This window comes from Eumetopias jubatus, unplaced genomic scaffold, assembly GCF_037043125.1.
Source record: "Eumetopias jubatus isolate StellerSeaLion01/CBP00866 unplaced genomic scaffold, mEumJub1_p1.0 scaffold_8, whole genome shotgun sequence".
In the NCBI taxonomy this organism is placed as follows: Eukaryota; Metazoa; Chordata; class Mammalia; order Carnivora; family Otariidae; genus Eumetopias; species Eumetopias jubatus.
In genome coordinates this window covers 66644221-66666236 of record NW_028274814.1, presented here as the reverse complement: position 1 = coordinate 66666236, position 22016 = coordinate 66644221, and positions in this window count along the sequence as shown.

The following is a 22016-nucleotide window of genomic DNA, read 5'->3' as shown; positions in this document are numbered from 1 at the left end:
CCCTTAATATTTCTTTCAGGGCCGGCTTAGTGGTCACATATTCTTTCAGTTTCTGCCAGTCTTGGAAGCTCTGCATCTCTCCATCCATTCTAAATGACAGCCTTGCCAGATAAAGTATTCTTGGCTGCATGTTCTTCTTGTTTAGTACCCTGAATATGTCTTGCCAGCCCTTTCTGGCTTGCCAGGTCTCTGTGGATAGGTCTGACGTTATTCTGATGTTCCTCCCTCTGTATGTAAGGAATCTCTTCTCCCTAACTGCCCTTTAAGATGGTTTCCCTGGTTCTAAGACTTGCAAGTTTTACTGTTACATGCCGGGGCATTGGCCTGTTTTCCTTGATCTTGGGAGGGGTCCTCTCTTCCTCTAAGACACAAATATTTGTTTCATTCCCCAGATTAGGGAAATTCTCAGCTAGGATTAGCTTAAATATATCTTCTAGTCCTCTCTCTCTCTCCACCCACTCAGGGATCCCAATAATTCTGACACTGGAATGTTTCATGGTGTCACTTATTTCTCTGATTCTGTTTTCATGGATTTTGAGGTGTTTCTCCCTGGCCTCCTCTTTTCCTTCTTGTCTATTAATTGGTCTTCTAGATCACTAATTCGTTCTTCTGCCTCACTTACCCAAGCTGTTAGATCATATAGATTAGATTGGATCTCATTGATAACATTTTTAAGTTCTGCCAGTTCAGCTTTCATTTCTGCCCTTAGAGACTCTATGTTGCCATTAATCAATTTCTCCATTCTAGCTATTGTCTTCACAACTGCTACCCTGAAGTCCATTTCCGACATCTTGGTTATATCTGTATCCATTTGTAAATTTGTGGGAGAAGTCACAGTCTCTGAGTCTTTCCTATTTTGGGGATTCCCCCTCTTAGTCATTCTGTTGAGGGGTGGTTCACGGAGTGTACAGAGTCCAAATTATTGACCACAACCCAAGCAAGATGCACCTGTTTTATAGGGACCTTAGGGTATGCTGCCAAAAACTGCAGCATCCTGGGCTGTGCACTCTTCAGCAGTATTCCCAGTCCTTGCCTCCAGGTCGGGGCACGTCTTTGCCCTTTTTGCTTCTAAAACCACCAGCTGCCCCCAGTTCACACGCATGGCCCCACTGCTCCAGGTTTCAACCAGGGGGCTGCCCTAAAGTCCTTTCCCCACCACTACTGGTCTGCAAGTCTGTGCCCCATCTCCAGTGCGAGAGGCTATCACTCACCGGCAGTACAGGATCATCACGGCTCCCTCCCCCTTCCATTTATCTTCGGACATGTGCCTGCTGAATCACGGGTCCCCGCTTCATACCTTGAAACCAACCCCCTGCAATATTCTGTTTGTAGAGATCCACATATATCTTCCTACATCTCAGGCTGATTTTGTGTTCAGAGTGGTCTGGTAGATATCCAGCTCAATTCCAGGGACTGGTTGGAAGAGGGTCCCCTACTCCTCTGCATCTTTCCTTCTCCCCCTCTCAAGTCTGGTTCCTGAAACCATGTGAGTAGCAGGGAAGGCTGCTGCAGCAGAGAGAGAGGCAGAACATATGAACATCATGTATCCCAGGATTCAAGTGATAAGGCCATTGTATCCCACTTGCACCCTATCTTTTTCATTTTTATTTTTCACTTGAACCCTATCTTAATTGTGTTAATCTCACTCCATCACTTTTCCCTTACCACTTGCTTGTTTCAGACTTACTCACTAATCCATGTGATTTGGGTACCTTAATCTGCCTGTGAGCCTTTCTGTACCACAGGCTCTGATATACTTGGCAATTATAACAGATAATTTCTTCACAGAACAGAAAGTTTCTTAAATTCAGATTGAGATGTTGAGTTTCTGCTTCCATGATATTAACATGCTAATAATTGTTTTTAAAGATTATGGGAATCAGTCTGGTCTCTGTTTTTTAATTTATCCTGGGACCCTAAGGGCCCAGGGTTTTATGAAAAAGAGTCCATGTAAGTTCTACACTACATGTAAACAAAGAGCAGTGAGCATTCCCTCGAAGAATTTATTTCTGGGGCCAACCCTTTTCATTGCTCTTCTACTATTTCCTTTTTTCTTTGTTAAACCTCTCAAGAGCAGTATAAATATTGTTCTCTTTCTCTCCACGCACTTGCCCCATAACCTACTGCAGTCCAGCCTTCCCACTCAATAGCCACTGAAATTCATCAGATGAATGTCCCAATGACCTTGTAATGAACAAATCCAAGAGTTTGTTCTCATTTCTTACTTTGTCCTCATGTGTCATCTGACACTGTTAATCGCTCCCTACTTGACACATTACCTCTTCCTGGCTTCCCTGGTATTCCAAACCCTGGTTCTCACATTTCAACTCCTTTTACTCCATTCTCTGGGATAAATTTTCAAAATCCTTCTTCTCTATCTCCTTGGGTGTAGGGGATCAAAATATGTCACTCCCAAGTATGTCACTTTGGCATAAGAATTATTGTAATCTGAAGAAAATTGAGAAATATCAGATACCAAAAAAGTTCTCTGCCCTTCCACTTGCCTAAAAAAACATAGATTCTTTTCAAAAAATTTTTAAGTTTTTATTTTTTATTTATTTATTTTTTAAGTAAGCTATATGCCCAGTATAGGGCTTGGCTCATAACCCTGATATCAAGAGTCACATGTTCTAAGGACTGAGCCAGGCAGGCACCCCTAAGTTTTTATTTAAATTCCAGTTAGTTAACATGTAGTGTAATATTAATTTCAGGTGTACAATACAGTGATTCAACACTTCCATGCAACACTAGGTGCTCATCACAAGTGCACTCCCTAATCTCCATTACCTATTTTAACCCATCTCCCACCCCCTCCTCTTTAGTGACCATCAGTTTGTTCTCTTTAAGAGAAAAAGAATCTGTTTTCTGGTTTGCCTCTCTCTCTCTCTCTCTCTCTCTTTTTTCCCTTTGCTTATTTGTTCTGTTTCTTAAATTCCATGTATGAGTGAAATTATATGATATCTGTCTTTTTCTGACTGACTCATTTCACTTAGCATTATCTTCTCTAGCTCCATCCATGTAAATGGCAAGATTTCATTCTTTTGTATGGCAGAATAATATTCCATTGTGTATATATACCACATCTTCTTTATCCATTCATCTGTTGATGGACGCTTGGGCTGTTTCCATAATTTGGGTATTGTAGATAATGCTGCTGTAAACATCAGGGTGCATGTATCCTTTTGAATTAGTATTTTTGTATTCTTTGGGTAAACACCTAGCAGTGCAATTGCTGGATCATAGGGTAGCTCCATTTTTAACTTTTTGAGGAACATCCTTACTGTTTTCCAGAGTGGCTAAACCTGTTTGCATTGCCACCAACAGTGCAAGAGGCTCCCCTTTCTCCACATCCTCACCAACACCTATTGTTTCTTATGTTGTTGATTTTAGCCATTCTGACAGGTATGAGGTGATAACTCGTAGTTTTGCTTTACCTGATGGTAAGTGATGTTGAGCATCTTTTCATGTGTCTGTTGGCCATCTGTATGTCTGCTTTGGAAAAATGTCTATCATATCTTCTGCCCATTTTTAATTGGATTATTCATTTTTGGGGTGTTGAATTTTATAAGATATTTATATATTTTGTATACTAACCCTTTATCAGATATGTCATTTGAAATATCTTCTCCCATTCCATAGGTTGCCTTTTGGTTTCATTGTTTCCTTTGCCCTGCAGAAGCATTTTATTTGATGTAGTCCCAGTAGTTTATTTTTTATTTCATTTCCCTTGCCTCAGGAGACATATCTAGAAAGAAGTTGCTACAGCTGATGTCAAAGAAATTACTGACTGTTCTCTTCTAGAATTTTTCCATTGTATATTCTTTCCTGCTTTGCTGAAGATTGATTGGCCATATAATTATGGGTTCACATTTGGGTTTTCTATTCTGTTCTATTGATCTATGTGTCAACTTTTGTGCCAGTACCATACCATACTACTATATTACAGCTTTGTAATATAACTTGAAGTCCAGAATTGTGAAGCCTCCAGCTTTGTTTTCTTTTTCAAGCTTGCTTTGGCTACTCAGGGTCTTTTGTGGTTCCATACAAATTTTAGGGTGGTTTGTTCTAGCTCTGAAAACACACTTAGACTCTTAATCACCAGAGACTCTTATTAGCCCAGAGATGGCATTGAGAGGAATCTATATAATCAGCTTTACTAAAACAACTCTTATCTTCCATTATTTTCCCTTATATATTTACCTTCCCATAGTTTGCCACACTTGGAAGCCTAAAACCCTTCTTGTTTTCTTGTCATTTCCCTACAAATTTATTGTTCTTTGTTAAGATGTTATGTAAGTCCAAATTCTCTAACTACCCCTTTGACTTACCGCTGAGTTTCTTTTGTATGTATGTACACTGCCCATGTTAATAAACTCTGTTGTTTCTTTCCTGTTAATCTGTCTTTTATCAGCCGAATCTGTATGGCACCAGGCAGAAAACCTTGGAGGGTAGAGGAAAAGTTTATTTTCCTCTCCTGTAGTGCCTTTTCTTGTTCCTCTTGGCATCCCTTCCATCTCTATTCCATTGGCCCCAGAGAGTATGTGAACAGAAGTAGACCCAGCAACTTAGGCACTGGAGATCAGAGGGCTCTTGGTAAATGGTTTCTGTTTTCTGGCAGCAAATGCACTTCAGTGTATGTGGAGTGATATGAGACATATTGCAAAAACCTAGCACCAAGTGTTCTTTGCAACAGACTTTGTACACTACCACCCTTTAAGCAAAATGCTCCCAGAGACTGGAGTATTTGAGAGAGGTCAGGGTTGTGGTAACATGGTTAATAAAGCACACTCTGTGTCTTGGAGGGGCCTGACAATCTTATATAAAGGAGAAACTGACAACAGAATCAGAGAGCATTTAAAAAAAAAAAAAAGACTCAGAGATCATAACCTGAGAGCAGAAATTTGAGTGCTGGAACACCACAAGGTTTTATTATTGCTACCAGCTGCTCCTGGTGAATGGCCAAATCAACATGCCAGGGACCTGTCTCACTGTGACCTTGAGTGTGTGTGTGTGTGTGTGTGTGTGTGTGTGTGTGTGTGTGTGTCGCCAGTCTGTGTGGGGTTCCTAAGAGATAGCTGCCTTAAAAAAAAAACAAAATCAAAGAGAGCAAAACCACAAATAATCCGTCATCCTGGTGACTAGAGGAGACCAAAGAGAAGTGATGCAAGAGAGTCATAAAATCTAAATCACATCTCTAGGTGTAGATCTATATTGTTAATGTTAAAGATTTTACTTATCTCATTAATTACAAGAGAAAAACAAGGAAAGATGCTATAACCTCTTCAAAGAAGTCAAAGAAGAACAAATTTATGTGGAATAAAGAAATGTTGAAATTAATGTGCAAATGGAAGCAAAACTGGCTTGGAGTGGGGCAAGTGGGTTGTCCTCCACTTGAACAGACATCATTTGCATATCCATGGGCAAGAATTACTTTGCATTGTTTTCAATGCTTTGATGTATCAATCAATTATTTTGAATTGCTAACAAACTTACAGAGGTATAAAATAGCTCTCTTAGGCTTAGAATCAGATAACCAAAGAAAGTGTGCTATAGACAATGGGGTTTTCCACTGAAGCAAATTTTTCCCTAAATGCAAAGGCTTGGAAGGATACACAGCAAACATCTTTGCCCTGACAAAGTTAGGGAAGTGCTCTGTGCTTTCTTTTAGATAGTTGTGTAAAATGGGTCTCTTAAAAAAAGGTATTCATGTAACGTTTGTTCTAAAAAAAGGGAAGCAACATTTAAAAGCTGACTTGAATTGAGTGCTGCACAATTTAAAGGATAAACACATGTGTAGTTCTATAGTCAGTGAATGAGTTTGAATCCCAGATTCACCACTTAACAGCTGTTTAATCTTGAACAAGGTACTTAGCCTCTGTAAGTCAGTTTCTTAGGCTACAAAAAGGAATAATATTAATACCACCCTTTATGGAATTATTGTGAAAATTAAATGAGAAAATGTATGTAAGGCACTTAGCACTATGGCACATAGTAAACATTAATAATATTGCCTGTTATTATTATATTAATTGCTGTGAAACTGAAGTAACGTGGAAAGGCAGGACCTGAAGAAGGGTACTGTGAGGCCAAAAACTATGAATCACTCTCTGAGTAACATCTTCAGAAGGGCCTTGATTTCAGACAATGTAAAGTTCAAATATATGTTAGTAACTTTGGGAAAAGTTATGCCTGGAAGAGTTTGAAGTGTCCGTGTTAGCCAGTTCATAGAATTATAGAAATTTAGTCCAGTTTTTTTTTTCTTTGCAGGCTAGGAAACTGTTAGGGACACGTTAATTGCTTTGATGTCACAGAAAACTGTAAAGGACCATAATGGGAGGCTCTGAGAAATGAAGGACAAAATGCTATACCAAAATATGCCAAAATATGTATTATTTCAAACAGAAGGCAATTGAAAATGAACAGATAGAGAAAGAAGTCTTCCTGGAGATTCCCTTATCTGATTAAAAGTAGAAATTTCTGAAAAATGATGACAGCTATAAATCTTTCCAGGGGAGTTCTATGACCACGAATATGGAAAGCTGGCTCTGAGAGGAGTCTACACAAACAAATCCTACTAAAATAATCTTTATCTTCCATTAGTTTCCCCACATATTTACCTCCTCTAAACGCCCCCTCTCCTTTATCTAGTACTTTCTACAATTTACTGCCCTTTGTTAAAATGGTGTATAAGCTCTCAAGCCTAACCACCTTTTCAAGCTTTTACTTCTTTTCTGTGAACTCCCATGATGTAAAGTTGAAAATATTAATATCAATAAAAAATTATATGCTTTTCCTTCTGTTCTCTGTCTTTTGCCAGTTTAATTTACAGGCTGCTGCTATAGAACTTAAGAGGGTAGAGGGAAGTTTTTCTTCCTCCACAGAAATAACTATCAAGGAAGACCAGGTGCCACAGTAATACCAAAGGCCTAGGAATGAGAAAGCTATCTGACTTGAAAAAACCTGAGCAGCCAAGGTCCCTGTTTACCTCTCAACTACCCCACCCAACACTTCACTCTGACAATCCATTTCCTATCTCTCTTCCCTTCTCCTTTCTCTTTGAACAGATTGAAAATCAACCAAATTTAATGAGTTTCTAATAGAGACATTATGTTTTTATGAACATTTACTTCTTTGTCTTCTTATATGTAGCACAAATAGAATCCCTCCTTCAAAATCAAGCCAGGAAATAAAAACAAACTGGCTTTAACCAATTTTGAGCATATTTGGGAAAACTTTTCCTCTACTGATTTAAGTCTTATAGCTAGGGGCCTTCAAATTAATTGACAATAGACAGATTAACAGAAGAAAACACATTTTATTCACACACGTGTAGGAGCATTCAGATGAAGAGGTTCCCTGAATAGCTAGAGATAAGGGTTTATATACCAATTTAATAGGTCAATGGGAGGAGGGAGAAACGGCTTCCATGGGAAGAGCAAATGGGCTTTTAGGGAAACAAATGGAAGGTATGACAGTTTGTGATAATGTGTGTTTATGCAATTTTTCATCCCTGTGTGAGTGGTCAGTCTTCTCCCTAGGAGTGAGGCTCTCTCAGAGAGGGAATTTATGGCAGCTTCACTCTCTGCCTATTAGTCAGATAAAAGGGAAACTCTGAAAAGGCTTCTTTCTGCATCTGCTATATCTCAAATGTCTTCAGCTTAATCTTCACACCAACTCTGGGAATCTGAGTGAGTCTCCACAGAGAACTGTCCAATGCAAAGGTAAAGAAAGTCACTTCAAAGGAAATTCCAGAAATTTAATAAATATACATATAAAATTTCAGATGATCACATTAAAGCTTATTGTTTAGAAAATAATGAAAAATATAGTGATAATTATACTGTAAGTTTCTATGGAAAAGGCTGATGAACTGTGAATATTAATGTCAGTGGCTCAAGAGTTTAAGGAACAGAGAGCACACGTAATAATGACTTCTATACAATTCAATTTCCTATTTAGCAGGGGACAAAACATTTAATATCATTCAAATTTGTCATGGGAACAATGAGCACCTTGATATCCTGGGGATATGTTAGAAGTACCAATGTTTTGTGAGATTGTTGAGTATTTCATTTTTCCTCCGTTGTGGCTGCCGTGATGTTTAGAGCTATACTTTCTACTCCTATATTTTGTGAGTTTGTTCTATATCTTGGTACCATGACATTTTCCAATATTAGGTACTGGGGCAATCTGATTATTTGGTTGTGTACAGTAGAACACCACCAACCTACTCTCACAATATGATATTTTTGTCTGGCAATCAACTGTTCCAAAACTCAGTAATTTAGGTTAAGCTTGTGGCTTCATTGAGGCATATCTTCTGTCCTGACTTGCCCCCAACTCTCAAAGTCCCAGTGACTTTCCCAGGATTCTTTTTAGTAGACCCAAATCTATGTATTCACTCAACAAATATGAGTTAAGCATTTATTATTTGCTAAGCATGTTCCAGACTTCTGGAAATGCAAAAAGAATATAACTTATATGGGTTTTCATGAATCTCAGTCTAGTAAAAAAGAAAGACATGTAAATAAATTGTTGAAATATAATGTCATACATGTTATAATATAAATGAGCACAATAGAATCTTCCTTAAATGACTTCTTCTTAACCTATTCAATGGATTAACCAATGCTCATGGTTCCTTTAGCAAGACTAAAAGAAGACTTCAACTACCTCCATTTGAACCTCAGTCTGTACTTTCTAATTCATTAAGTTCTTCTTTCCAGCTCATCTCTTAACTCAGGCAAAAAAACAAAACTACCCCGCAAGCAATAACAACTGCCCCAAGCCAGCAGTACCTCCTGTGTTGCCAACAACAGACAACAATCAACCTAACCTACATGTACCCACCTACCTTTGTCTCACATTTTCCTTATATAAACCTAGAAGTATTTTCAGCATTTTGGAGACAGTTTTTGAGACATTAGTCCACTATCTTCCTGGTGTTGGCTTCACTGAAATAAATTTCTTCTTTTACCACCACCACTCTCTGCCTTTGGATTTTGTCAGTAGTGAGTAGCTGAACCTGGTCTGTTTGGGAGCCCTGGAGCCAGGTGCTTTTGTACCCCTTCACCCCCATTACAAGACATGGCTGATAGTCGTAGCAATTTGAACACTTTCAACCAGTGGACTCATTTCTATAAATACAATCACTTCTGCTTTTATACAGTCATATTGCATTCTTACTAATAATCAGACATGCAAGAAGAATAAAAAAGGAAACTTGCTCAACTTCTATTTATTATAGGGGTATAGTAATTAAAACAATATGTGCTGTAGGAGGGGGAGAATTTTGACATATGAAAGTGAAGCATGGTAGATCAGTAGGGGAAAAGAGGAACTATTCAATAAATTGAGCTGGAAAAATAATTATCCATATAAAAAATGAAATTGGATTTCTAACTCACACCATGATAATAATCAACCACAGAGAGATTAAGGACTTGAAAATCAAAAAGTAATAATTTAAAACTTTTAGTAGCAAATATGGATAAACATGTTTTTGGCTTTTGACTGGCAAAGGAATTCTTAAGACACAAAAAGTACTAAACCTAGAGGATAGGAAAAGTCTGCCCATATAAAATCCAGAATGTGTATTCATCAAAAAAAAAAAAAAAGAATGTGTATTCATCAAAAACACCTTAAAGAAAATGGAAAGTCAAGACACAAACTTGAAGAAGATATATTCGTTACACATAACTGATTCAAGGATTAGTATCAAGACTATATAAAAAGAACAACTATAAATGAATGGGAGAAGGACCAACCCACTGGAGATAAAATGGACAAAGATCATGAACAGGTTTACACCTGAAGAAAAACTAAGTTCAATAAAAATGAAGAGATACTCAATTTCAACAGTAATCAGGACCACAATCAGGACCATAATGACATGCCATTTTCTACCCATCTGATTGGCAAACAATGTCAAGTATTGGAGAGGATGTGGGTCAACATATGTCTTAAACATCGATGGAAAGGATATAAATCAGTTTAGGCATTTTTGAGAGAAGTAACTCTCCTCCCAGCTATATACCTAAGAGAAACTAGTTTATGTACACCAGGACCCAAATATAGGAATGCTTGCTTTATGACTGCTTGTAATAGTAAAAACAAATACACAAAACACCTAAATGTTCTTCAACAAGACAGTGAATATGTATAAAATATTATATAGTGGTGAAAATGAATAAATGAAATTACACACATCAATATGGAAGAATCCTAGTAATGCTACATTTGAATGAAAAAGCTAAGACTGATAATGTTACAGATAACATGATATACATTTGATAAAATTCAGAAATTATGAAAGTTCAACAGCATATTTTGGGCACACATGTATATGTTGAAAAAACAACTTTAAACAATAAAGTAATACAATCAGACAAACAGAATGTGGGATACTACACAAGTATCTTGTATACTCAAGGGATTAAACTAAATATTGCAGGGAGTTGGAAGTCACTAAAAGATAAGCAGAGGATACACATTTTCAAATTTGCATTTAAAAATATATCAGTCTGGGGGCACCTGGGTGGCTCAGTCGTTGAGCGTCTGCCCTCGGCTCAGGTCATGATCCCAGGGTCCTGGGATCAAGCCCCGCATTGGGCTCCCTGCTCGGCGGGAAGCCTGCTTCCCCCTCCTACTCCCTTGCCTGTGTTCCCTCTCTCGCTGTGTCTCTATCTGTCAAATAAATAAATAAAATCTTAAAAATATATATATATCAATCTGGTGGCTGCACGGAAGATCATTTACAAATATATAGACAAAAACCTCACTGGTTGAAGGTATACCTCAGAAATAGTGCAGCTTTAGTTTCGGACTGCCACAATAAAATGAGTATCACAATAAAGTGAGCCAAATGAATTTTTTGGTTTCTTAATACATATAAAATTATGTTTAAAGTATGCTGTAGTCTATTAAGTGTGCAACAACATTTTGTCAAAAAAATGTACATACCTTAGGGGCGCCTGGGTGGCTCAGTTGATTAAGCGTCTGCCATCTGCTCAGGTCATGATCCCAGGGTCCTGGGATCGAGCCCTGCATCAGGCTCCCTGCTCCATGGGGAGTCTACTTCTCCCTCTCCCTCTACTGCTCCTCCTGCTTGTGCTTTCTCTCACTCTTTCCTGCTGTCAAATAAATAAATAAAATCTTTTTAAAATTGTACATACCTTAAATAAAAAATACTTCATTGCTAAAACAAAATGCTAACCATCACTGAGCGTTCAGCTAATCATAATCACTTATCACAGACCACCATAACAAATATAATAAAAATGAAAAAGTTTGAAACATTGTGAGAATCACCAAAATGTGACACAGAGAGACAACATGAACAAATGCTATTGGAAAAATGGCACTAATAGACGTTCAACTCAGAGCTGATGCAATCCTTCCATTTGTAAAAAATGCAGTATCTGCAAAGCACAAAAATGCAAAGTGCAATAAAATGAAGTATGCCTGTACAAGAATAACATGAAAAGCACATGTTCTGCTTCTTCTTGAATACAGTTAAATAAAGTATACAAATTATTGCAGGCTTGATTGTAATTGTGAAATATTAGAAGAAACTTAAGTGCCCATACATAGGAGAGTGGTTGAAATCAACTATGGCACATCCACACAATGGAGGACTAGGCAACTGTACAAAAGAATGAGGAAGATCTCTATAAACCAATACAGAGTAATTTCCAAAACATGTAGTTAAGTGACAAAAAGTCCAAAAGAACATCTATAGTACGCAACCCTTAATGTGAGAAAAAAGGGTATATGTAAGAAAGCACACTCATATCTGCTCCTTGGGGAAAAAAATACAAGAAGGATAACAAGAAACTAAACAGACTGGTTACAGGGGACAAATGGGGAAGAAGTGGAAATAAGTGAGGAGAATGAGATCATGGTAGCAGGAGGAGGAGGAAATAAAACAGCTGGGAGCATGATGCTGGAGCCAGATGCCTAATCTTGGGCTCCAGGACTTACAATACAAGGCATCAGTCTGGAACAGAGCCTGACACAAAGCAAATGCTAAACTAATGCCACTTATTACTATATTTAACCTTAAGTGTTTTACAGTTTTTGTCAACTATTGTGACTAGACTATTTGCCCATTTTAATTTATAGATGCTTATTTCTAGAATTGTGAAAACATTGATTTTTATACCTTTTGTATGTTTATCTTGAATGCAGCTACCATATTAATACTTTCATTGATTCTAGTAGGTTTTCTGTTTGTTTGCTTTTTACTAGAGTCCTTAGGATTTCCAGGCATAAATCTTAAAATCAGCCAAAAGGAATCATTTTATCTTTTCTTTTCCAGGGTATATTCCAGCTTTTTTTCACTTTTAAAAAATCTTACTGAATTTATTAGAAGATTTAAGATAATAAAAATTACAGTGATAGATGGCATCCCTATCTAGTTCCAAATTTTAATATTTCACCATTTAAAATAGGAAAAAGATGGAAATAATTTAAAGGAAAAGATCAATCAATTCCATTACATTACAATTTAAATACTCTGTTCATCAAAAGACCCCATTAAAGAAAATGAAAACTACAAACTGGAAGAAGATACTTAGTACACATATATAATCCTGACAAATATTAGGAGGATTAGAACCCAGAAAATGTAAATAACTTTTACAAATAAGTAAGAAACACCAAACAACTCATGAGAAAAATGGGGGAAAAGTTTTGGGGCAGGTTTTGACTTCAAGGGACAATTAATTGTGGAGAAGTGGCCAGGCGATATATGGGGAAAGCCAGTGAAAGATAAAGGTTATCTTATTTTTGTACGGTTTGTTTATGTAACCTCATCTTGGTGCCGACTCTCCATCTCCATCAATAGGAGTTACTTTCCTCTTCCTGGCACTGGAGAAGGGGGACACTTTCACAAATGAAAATTTATGCCATGCTTTTAGGCAGTAAAGGGAAGGGCAGAGAACTGTTCCTACATCTGTTGATTTTCAATTGCCTTTAGCCCAAAATATCTCTTATGCCAAAGTGGCATATTTGGGGGTAGCATATCCTGAACATCTTTGAAGGCATATACAAACATGTCAGGAATTAACAGCCAATGAGAAAATAAAAATAATCACAATCTCACTAGTAATCTGAGCAAGGTAAATTAAAGACATAATGTGATATAATTTTGTACCCACAATATTGCCAAATAAAAAAAAAAGAAAGTAAGTGTTGCCAAGGATGTGGAGCAATAGGCAATCTTAATACACTGCTGATGGGAGTCTGAATTGGTGTGTTCACTTTGGAAATCAATTAGGCATTATCTGGAAAAGCTGCAATGGATGTGCCCTATGACTCAGCAATTCTACTTCCTGGTCATTTTCCCTGCAGAAACTCTTGCATGTGGGCGCAAGAAGGCTATAAGAATGCTCATAGCTGGATTGCTTGTAATGGTAAAACACTGGAAACTGCCCATATGTCCTCAAATAGAATGAAAAATAAAGTATGATATGATAATATAATAAAATACTAACATTATTGAAAATAAACTACAGCTACATGAGTTAAAACAATCTATACATTTCATAGACATAATGTTAAGTGAAAAAAACAAGCTGCCAAGAAATATATATAGTATTGATTCCACTTACAGTAAGTTAAAATGCAAAAATAAAACTATATGTTTTAAGGATACATGCATATTTGGTTAACTATGAAGAAAATCAAGAGAATGAGGAAAACCAAACTTGGGATGGAAATACTTTTAGGCAAAATATGATGTGATCAGGAAGAAGCCCACTCTGTATTTCTTAACACTGAGTACTTTTTAAAGTGGGTGGTGAGTACATTGGTGTTCATTTGACTGTTAATTCTCTATAATATTGGATCTTAAACTCAGCTGCACATTGGGATGACCAATAGAGCTTTTAAAAGACACTAATACCAGGGCATGTGGGTGGCTCAGTCAATTAAGTGCCCGACTTTTTTTTTTTTTTTAAGATTTTTAAATTTATTTTAGAGAGAGAGAGCATGGTGTTGGAGAGGAGCAGAGGGAGAGAGAGAATCTCAAGCAGACTCCCCACTGAGTGGGGACCCCGTTATAGGGCTCAATCTCCCAATCTTGAGATCATGACCTGAGCTAAAATCAAGAATTGGATGCTCAACCAACTGAGCCACCTAGGAGCCCCAAGCATCTGACTCTTGATTTCGGCTCAGGTCATGATCTCAGGGTTGTGAGATCCAGCCCCACGCTGGGTGCTGGGTGTGGAGCCTGCACTGGATTCTCTCTCTCTCCCTCTGCGCCCCCCTTCTAAAACAAGTAAGTACATAGATAGATAAATAAGTAAAAGATACCAATACCCAGTTCCCACCTCAGAGATTCTTATTTAAGTGGTATGGAATCTGGCAAATATTATCCTAATGGAAATCTTATGTTTTTCTTAAAATGTGTCACTGAAGATAATTGGCCTCATTCCTGATTTTTTTTAAATTTATTTTGAAGCAATTTTAGATATAAATTTAGATACCACAAAGCTAAAATAGCACAGAGTCCCCATATATTCTTTACTCTATTATTTTTATTTATTTCCCATATATATTTTCCTCTAACATTAACACCTTATATAACTTATATAACTGATCAAATCCAGGAAATTAACATTGATAAAATACTTTCAATTTATATATTTTTTTTGCTCAGAAAAGTGTGATAGGATGATGAATAAATTACTTTTAAACATATATTACATTAGAATAAAATTCTGGTGGGTAAAGGAATGGAAATATGTGTTCAAGGAGGAATGATCAATTATATAAAATGAAATTATTTTAACTTTTTATTTCCTATGATCTTGAAGTTCTAAGTTTTAAATGTTTCTTCTGGATTAAATTATTATTACAGTTATTAGTAGTAAATAATTGATCATAAAAAATAAATGTGTTATGCTTTTTAAGAAATAATTATTAAACATTGTAAGAAAAAATTTCCAGTAAATTGGAACTTGTTCCAGGCCCAGAGACACCTGGGAAACTGACCCTGAATTTACTTTTTTACAACATTAATGCCAGGAATGTTAAGATAAATGTGGGATGGGGTACAGACTCCTTTTTCAGCCTGAGTTGTATCTGGTTGTCCAGATTATTTATTGTATAACCTAACATTGATATGATTCAGCTACCCTAAAGAATGTTAGTAAGTTACACACACCCTGAGGAATAATCTGACAAATAGGGTATAAAAAGTCAAGGAGCAGATAGTAGAATAGCTTCCTAAAACCAAGGTGGTCCACCCTGCTCTACCTTTATCGAGTACAATTGAATATGACCCATGAAATGGGAGGTCTTGGAAGCTGTGTCTGGAATATTATAAGACCTTTTGCTAAAAGTAGTGCTTGCTTGCCTGCTGGAATACCTGTCCTATTTCCTTTGAATAAGATATATAAGCTGGTATTGGAAGCACATTATGTTTTCTTAATCTTCCTATTAGTCCATATTTGTATCTGAAGAGACATTTAGGGTGAAGGTCCCTAACTCCATATGGCAAAACTTTTGTTTTTTTATTTTTTTTTCAAGATTTTATTTATTTATTTGAGAGAAAGTGTGAGCATAAAAAAGTGAGAGCACACAACAGGGGCAGGGGGAGAGGGAGAAGCAGGCTGCCTGTTGAGCAGGGATCCCAATGTGGGACTTGATCCTAGGACCCTGGGATCATGATCTGAGCCAAAGGCAGATGCTTAACCAACTGAGCCACCCAGGCACCCCATATGGCAAAATTTTTATGCAGTAAGAAAACAGACAGGGAATGGAGAATTTTGGTTATGTCAAACTAAAATGCTTCTATACAGCAAAGCAAATAATCAACAAAATGTAAAGACAACCTACAGAATGGGAGAAAATATTTGTAAACCATATCTCTGATAAAGGGTAAATATCCAAAATATAAAGGAATTTCTACAGCTCACTAGTAAAAATAACCCAATTTTTAAAAAATAGGAAAAGGAATTGAATAGACATTTCTCCAAAGAAGACATACATATAGCCGAGAGATATGAAAAGACGTACACATCACTAATCAACAGAAAATGCAAATTAAAACCACAACGGATATCATCTCACAACTCTTAGAATGATTTTATTAAAAAAAAAAAGGTAATGTTGGAGAGGATATACAGAAGTTGGAATCCTAGTGCACTGTTGGTGGGAATGTAAATTGGTGCAGCCATTATGGGAAACAGTAGGGAGGGTCCCCAAAAAACTAAAAATACAACTACCACATGATCCAGCAATCCCATTCCTAGGTATAACCAAAGGAACTGAAATCAGGATCTGAAAAGAAATATCTGCACTGCCATATTCACTGCAGCATTATTCACAATAGCAAAGACATGGAAGCAAACTAAATGCTCATCAACTGATGAATGGCTAAAGAAAGTGTGCTATATACATGCAATAGAATATTACTCAGCTTAAAAGAAAGAAGGGAATCCTGCCATTTGTGACAACATGGATGAACCCGGAAGACATTATGCTAAATGAAATAAGCCAGACACAGGAGGACAAATACTATCTGATCTACTTACATGAGGAATCTAAAATAGTCAAATTCATGGAAGCGAGTGGAAAGGCCATTGCCAGGGGTCGGGGGAAGGGGAACAGGGAAGTATTAAAAGATAATAAAAAGAAAAAAAGAGATTTCTGATGCCTAAAAATTGCTGACTCATCATTTTGTTTGATATGGATACCATTTTATAATTCTGTCCAAGAATTGATCAGTGGAGTTTTAAAAACATTGACCTGGAGGCGCCTGGGTGGCTCAGTCATTAAGTGTCTGCCTTCGGCTCAGGTCATGATCCCAGGGTCCAGGGATCGAGCCCCAAGTCGGGCTCCATGATCAGTGGGAAGCCTGCTTCTCCCTCTCCCACGCCCCTGCTTGTGTTCCCTCTCTCACTGTCTCTCTCTGTCAAATAAATAAATAAAATCTTAAAAAACATAAAAATAAAATAAAAACATTGACCTGAGTCATTAAGAACTGATGAAATGCCACCTGCTAGTGTTGATGAAGAGAAGTAGCTGAGGGGGAAAAGGCTAAAAATACCATCTTATGGTTGCTGCTTACAGCACTGTTGGATATAAAACCACTGACAGAGAAGGAAAAGAGCCAAGAACTCAAAGACCACTACTTGAAACAAAGGCTGATTCTCATAGCTTCTCTAATGCCCTCTTGGGGGCATAGAAGGATACCGTAATTATTTTGATTTGCCACCCCACTGAGGTCCCTCACTAATCAAACTATCCAAGGTCCCAACAGAGGTGTGCAATTCACTACAGAAGTCCACCATTACAGTACAAAGAAATTGGGCTATTTTGCTGAAAAAAAAAAAAAATACCAGCAGCTGCTATCTTGGATCCTTAGATAAAACTATCAGGATGCAAAATTTTAACAGGATACTAAAGAATAGAGTAGTCTGCATGGAATAAGCCTTTATAACATGGAAACATGTATCTAGAAAGTCTATCAGTCCTGAACCTAACACTCTCCAATAGCTGAGATGGTGGTCACTCCAACACGGAAGTAAAATTTTATTGGGAATATATATATATTAGTGACATGGATGCTCTTTTGTTTTTTTAATTCATATATCCATGGATGATTCTGACTTAGTAAGAAAATGGTTTAGGGTTCAGAATCAATTCTGTGTGAACCTTTGGCAATGTTGAACTTTACCTGAGTTGTCCTAGAAAATAGCTATCGTTAAAAAAATCCCCCACTCTTTTGGGTTTCAAGCAATGGCATACTGCCAAAAGCTATCCTTCCCCATATGACTTAGTTAAGACTCACTGATGAGCCTTTTACCTATGACAAAGCCAGACAGACCCTCCAAATTCCCATTCTTTCTCTCATAAATGATAGCTGAATTGTTTGCACTGACCAATCTGAACAAAATGCCACTAATCTGACTTGACCAAACTTTCCTCAGGCTTCTCTCCTTCCCCCAGTCCCCTGAACTTTAGCCTACCCTTGAGCTTAGACAAGCATTGCAGTGTGGAACAATCTCTTTAATGGCCCTCGCAGAATTGGCTGACCACAAAGAAAAACTGTCCAATCATGCCACCTGCTCAGTGTGCCCTCTGCCAATCCCATTCCTCTACACCCTGCTCCTTCTGACCTTGTTTACTACTGTGACCTGTTCTCTCTTTTGCAATATCTTCCTCCCCCATCACAATAGTCTTTTTGGAAAAAAAAAATCCCTCCTTTCCTGTCTGGAGTTGTTTTTATTTGACAACTCATAGCATAAATAATTAGGTGGGAAAGGAAGGAGTTTTATTATAGTGATATTTGAACTTTTTTCTCAGACACATGCTCAAAATTAAATAGTTATCAATCATCAAATGCTTATTTTCAACATAAGTTTGGCTGTCATCTTCTTTAGAGCTTCCTTCAATTTTGTTGAAAGCAAAGAACTGAGAACATTTGATTTGCAAAGGATGTGTTACTCTTATCACTTGAGTCATTTACTTCCTCAATAGCTGACACTGTGTTTCAAAGTGTATCCATTCTTCTGCCCCGGAGCTTTCCTCTCCTCCAAGCAACACACTACAGTAAGTTCATACAAGAGGAGAGCAGATGCAAAAGGGGAGCCGGAAAGATAGGACCTGCATAAAATCTGAAAACCAGCATGATGTCTTCACTATACAGCCAACTTCATAGGCAAATCTGGTTTAAGAAAAAGTATATACAGAAGTTGAAGATTTGGAATCTTACACCTAATTGCCTGCATTCTCTATCTTCACCAAAGCAGCCATTTTGCTATTGCCACCTGCTCATGCTGACAGAGCCTCTTGCTTCAGATTGAACAATAACATGAATCAAGAGAGGTGGCCAGACTTCAAGATCAGATCTTGAATGGAGACAGGGGTACACATTTCCTTGCAGAAAGGTGATGTATGGAATAGTAACAGCTGAGGACAAAAAGCCTCAGAAGTTTCTTTTTAAAAATAGTTATAAATAGGAGCACCTGGGTGGCTCAGTCCTTTAAGCAACTTTTTTTTTTAAGATTTTATTTATTTGAGAGAGAGAGATGGAGACAGAAATAGCAAGAGAGAGCAAAAGCAGGAAGGAAAGGGAGAAGCAGCCTCCCTGCTGACCAGGGAGCCCAAAGTGGGGCTTGATCCCATGACCCTAGAACGCTTAAGTGACTGAGCCACCTGGGCGCCCCAACAGCTGACTCTTGATTTCAGCTAAGGTCATGGTCTCAGGGTCATGAGAGCCTTGCGCCGGGCTCTGCATTGGGCACAGAGCCTGCTTGAGATTCTCTCTCTCTTCCGCTCCCTCTGCCCCTACCCGCCCCTGCTCATGCTCTTTCTCTCTCTTAGAAAAAAAAACAAAAAACTATAAATAATATTACTGGGGTGGAAAAGATAAACCTAATTAAAGATGAAGAGGAATCCCAGGACCCAGCCTTTCCTCTCTAAAATCTTTATACAATTACTCATCGTGCAATGACCAAAGCAGTTTCAGAAATGCTCCCTAGAATATGAAGGCAGCTGAGCACTGACAATATTACATTTTCTAGGATGTTAGCCAAACAGTCTTTCCCAGAGCAAGTGTTGAATAGCAAAGGATGAAAACTAGAAGACATTTCTGATGACGATAATAATGGTCTTGCAAAAACAAACAAAAACTACCCAAATGAGAACAAGCTAAGGCTATCTATTCTGAGCCTAATATATAGCAAGAAAATCACCATCACTTGTGTTTGGCAGAAACTCAAAGGCAGGTAAAGGAGTAGGGAAGCTTCATAGTGGAAAAAAGGGATGACTTTGGGTGTGGCTTGACTGGAGGGTGTTGGTGTGGAGAAGCTATAGGTAGACTAACTAGAAGTGGAATATCCTATGTGATTGGTTATATGATTTGGCTTTCTCTGTTTGGTCCTACATTGGAAATGGGTGGTGAGGAGGGGTGGGAGGGGCAAAAGTTAGGAAAGCTATCAGGTATTATTCAAGTCCTAGACATTTGGGGCTGATTGTTACAGGGGTTATTGTGTTATTGTTTGACTTCCTGGACTGTTTCCTAGATATGGTGATTTGACTTCCTATAAGTCTGACTTTACAGAAAGTAAATTGACTTCCTGGGCTGATTACTGGAGATAATGGGTTAATTTCCTATGCTAGTTGCTACAGATTGTGGGTCAGAGTTCTGTTTTTTATGTGTAGTCTGGCTATTGTCTGTTTGTGTATTCAGCCTTTCCATCTAAACACTCTGGAAATTTTTGATGTGACATCAAAGGATGACAGTAAAGTCTTTCTGGTTCTTGGTGCTCATACGGAGTACATTTAACAATTCAACCGTATAGCTCCACAGTTGTAGAGAAGCAGAGAACATCATCTACTAACATGTATGTAATAGGAGAATTGTGTATATTAATAATGCTGTTTCTTCAACATTTTTCTCTCAATTAACTTTGCATTTTGCATTTACCCCCAGGATCTTCATTTATTTGTTTAAATACAAACTGTAAATGTGGTTTGCAGGGTTATTTTGGTTTTTCAAATTAAAAAAAATTTTTTTTAATTTAAATTCAATTAACATACAGTGTATTAGTTTCAGAGGTAGAGTTCAGTGATTCATCAGTTGCATATAACACCCAGTGCTCATTATATCAAGTGCCCTCCTTAATGCCTGTCACCCAGTTACCCCCTCCCCTCCAGCAACCCTTTGTTTCCTATGATTAAAAGTCTCTTATGGTTTGTCTCCCTTTCTGATGCCGCCTTATTTTATTTTGCTCTCTCTTCCCCTATGATCCTGTTTTGTTTCTTAAATTCCACATACAAGTGAGATCATATGATAATTGTCTTTCTCTGTTTGATTTATTTCACTTAGCATATTACCTTATAATTCCATCTATGTCATTGCAAATGGCAGGATTTCTTTCTTTTTTTTGATGGCTGAGTAGTATTTCATTGTATATACCACATCTTCTTTATCCATTCATCTGTCAATGGCTATCTGGGCTCTTTCCATAGTTTGGCTATTGTGGACATTGCTGCTATAAACATTGGGGTGCAGGTGCACCTTCAGATCACTGCTTTCGTATCTTTGGGGTAAATACCCAGTAGTGCAACTGCTGGGTCGTAGGGTAGCTCTATTTTCAACTTCTTGAGGAACCTCCATACTGTTTTCCAGAGTGGCTGCACCAGCTTGTATTCCCACCAACAGTGTAGGAGGGTTCCCCTTTCTCTGCATCCCCGTCAACATCTGTCGTTTCCTGACTTGTTAATTTGAGCCATTCTGACTGGTGTGAGGTGGTATCTCATTGTGGTTGTGATTTGTATTTCCCTGATGCCAAGTAATGTGGAGCATTTTTTCATGTGTCCGTTGGCCATTTGTACATCTTCTTTGGAGAAATATCTGTCCATGTCTTCTGCCCATTTCTTGATTGGATCATTTGTTCTTTGGGTGTTGAGTTTGATAAGTTCTTTAGATTTTGGATACTAGCCCTTTATCTGATATGTCATTTGCAAATATCTTCTCCCATTCTGTTGGTTGTCTTTTGGTTTTGTTGACTGTTTCCTTTGCTGTGCAAAAGCTTTTTATCTTGATGAAGTCCCAATAGTTCATTTTTGCCCTTGCTTCCCTTGCCTTTGGCGATGTTTCTAGGAAGAAGTCATTGCTGCTTGTGTTCTCCTCTAGGATTTTGATGGACTCCTGTCTCACATTTAGGTCTTTCATCCATTTGGAGTCTATTTTTGTGTGTGGTGTAAGGAAATGGTCCAGTTTCATTCTTCTGCATGTGGCTGTCCAATTTTCCCAAAACCATTTGTTGAAGAGACTTTTTTCCATTGGACATTCTTTCCTGCTTTGTCGAAGATTAGTTGACCATAGAGTTGAGGGTCCATTTCTGGGCTCTCTATTCTGTTCTATTGATCTATGCATCTGTTTTTGGAGGCACACAGCTTTTCTATTAGGACAAGAGATCAACCATGTGGACAAAAAACTTACTTATCAAGTAATAGTTTACTTACCATGACTCACTTCAAGATCCTCACCTCACTCT